We start from the raw sequence: 2,899 nt of genomic DNA on the forward strand, positions 1-2,899 counted from the left end.
GGAGGATCCTCACTCATCAGCCATGCTGATACACAGTCATATTTCTCAACTTTCAAGATTTAGCAGAATGTCCAGATTTTCACTTCATATTTTTGGTCTGTTCCTTATAAAATTTCTGGCTTTCTGGCAAATCATAGAGAACTGAAGTCACTAAATAATGACATGCATTTGAGTTTCAGACTTCATATCCTTCAGAAACTTTCTGGCAACTTTCTAAGTTTATAAGAGCAATATTTAAAATTTCTCCCTGATTGTACCCTCATTATTTTTGGCTTTGTTTAACATGCACTAGGTATCATGATCCATGACCAGTGTAACATGCGCTGGATATTGTGATCCATGACCAGTACAACATGCACTGGGTATCATGATCCATGACAAGCGAGACTCGATCTGGGTATCATGATCCATGACCAGTATGACATGTGCTGGTTATCGTGATCAGTGACCAGTGAAACATGAGCCGAGTATCAAAATCCTTGATCACAGATTAAGGAAACTGTAAGAAATTCAAACCCTTTGTCAGAAAGTATAAGCTTCTGCCTTCAAACAGGTGAAGCCTTACACTGTTAGCCCAACCGAGGTGTGTTATATCTTTACATGAAACCAACACAGCAGGTAACATACGGATGTCTGTACTAAATGTAACCTCAGGCTAGTGGCAAGCAGTATTTAACTTATGAAATACAGTATGCACATAAACACTGGAATTAGCAAAGATGAGCAGAAAAGAACTTGACATTAAGAAATAAGTGTAAAATCTTTTTTAGCTGGTAATTGTTTTCTGTTTAAAACACCATTGTTATTGTTGTAGCTGTTTTCTATTGTATACTGTGATTTTTAAACAATAGAATTAATTAAAATGGACAGTTTTTGTTCATTGTTATGTTCTTGATTCAGCAGGTAAAATTATATACATTTTAATTTCAGTTATCCACCTAGGTTGGCAGACAGATACATTTTTGTTGAGATTGTGTGATTCCAATATTAAAGGTAAATGTTTGCAGTTGTTGTGGTCTTATTTAGTGTATGTCAACTGGAGAAATAGAAAGAATGAAAGATTACACAACAAGGGAATGGGTAATGGCTGGCTTAATAATGAGGAAGTCTGTCAGATAATAAATGACCACCATTTTGTAACATTAATTATCATCCAAGACCCAAAACTAATATATCAGAAACTTATCCTGTTAGGAATATGTATTGCTGGCATGTATCTTTCTTTTTCACACTGTATTTTTTTTGAGGAAAACTATTAAGGAGCAAAATGTATAAACATACTGAAATGATTTCTCTCTTAACAGGTTAGAAGAACAATGTCCTGACTGATGTCTACGTGTCAGTTTCAGTCCACAAAGATACTTGCTGGATTTTTGGAGGGAACCATTTTGCGATGAAGCACTCCTTTCGAAGACGGGTATTCTTGGGTAGATAATACGGATTGCGTTGTTATTGCTTGAGAATACGCGTAGTTGAGGGGAGATGTGTTCTTCAGTTTGTCTGTCATTTTATTTGAATTCCTGTGAAACGGCTTCTCACCATCAGCTGGCACCCCCTGAAAATTATTGTTTTTCTTATAAGAATGAGACCTAGTTTGCAAGACAGCCAAATGACAAATGTGCTTATTGTGGGAATGTATCGTTTCTTTAACATGTATCTGGAAACGTGATTTTTTTTTTCTTTTTGTAACAATTCACTGAACAAAAGACAACACAATGATCAACAGGGCAATTAAACTATTAATTACAGTATAAAGCTAGCAGTCCTTCTATTTAAAGATGAAAGTCTGGCATGAAGCAGAATGGTAAGATAGTTACCTGAAATGTTTTGTAGTTTAATATAAACAGCAGAATTGTCTTTGTGTTTTATAATTAAAATGTTTATTTTAATAATAAGCTTTATTTTCCTTATTGTGTTATAAAATGACATTTTGGATGACTCTGTCTTTCAAGAGTGTTTAAATACAATATGACAAATATATGTTAGCACTTTTTGATATGTTACCCAAGATTTCTTTTGTCTTCACTGAGAGATTAAAAAAGTCTATGCATATGATTAGTCCAGTAAGATGATTTTATTTAACATTTCCATGCAAGATAAAACACATGCAGTTTCAAATATATTTCAGGACTGCCTGAATTTGGGTTCCTTTTATTTTCTATGTATCAGCAAATTTAGAATGAAATATGGTCTACACCTCTGAAACTGAATCTACTTCTTTGCTACAGTCACAGCCATAATGATTGTTGTACAGAAATCCAATGCCGTGAGCTATAGACTGCGACCTTAACACAGGATTAAGAAACGGCAATAACAGTAGATGCACATTGGTAGATAAGAATCATGTTTCCATTTAAATTAATATGGGCATGAACAAAGGGAAAGAAATACATTAAATAATGCTACATCTGAGTTTTGTGAAATGCAAACAGAAGTCAATGCAGGCCGCTTATTATTCCTAATAGAACTTTCATTAATTCCACTTCTGAAACAGACGAGGCACTGCAAATTGGGTCTAAACTACAGAGGTACACAGAAAATAATTATCTGGATGTTGGTAGATACAAGGAAGGTCTTGGGGCTTCCAATTCTATTAGCAAAGGAGTTACTAGTTAGTAATTGTTTTACGGAAATAGCTAGACTATTTACTTGTAGCACTTTCTTTGACCTTAGTCTGTTGACTTGTATAGCTGACTTCCACACTTGGTATATGAAAAATAATTTTAAACAAGCAGACTGCTTCATTAACATATAGCAATCTATAATGAGAAAAACAAATAATGAACAGGTTTGCTTTTTGCTTTTTTCTACTAGCTTCATAAAACTGATTTTTCATATTAATTTTCACTTTGGAGCTTTGTTAAGTTACACTATGTGCTCCTTACAGAATTATTTGGTT

The 2,899-nt window shown here is 34.0% G+C and overlaps 1 long non-coding RNA gene across 1 annotated transcript in view; it reads left to right on the plus strand.

The window, feature by feature from the left end:
- LOC122812243 overlaps window positions 1-2,055 on the plus strand; it is a 277,421-nt gene extending 275,366 nt beyond the window's left edge. Inside the window, exon 2 of the long non-coding RNA XR_006366375.1 lies at window positions 1,305-2,055. This is a non-coding gene — a long non-coding RNA (uncharacterized LOC122812243). The remainder of the gene's footprint in view (window positions 1-1,304) is intronic.
- The last annotated feature ends 844 nt before the right edge of the window (window positions 2,056-2,899 follow it).

The sequence above is a fragment of the Protopterus annectens genome, chromosome 9.part0, assembly GCF_019279795.1.
Source record: "Protopterus annectens isolate FY-2018-M chromosome 9.part0, PAN1.0, whole genome shotgun sequence".
Taxonomy (NCBI): Eukaryota; Metazoa; Chordata; order Ceratodontiformes; family Protopteridae; genus Protopterus; species Protopterus annectens.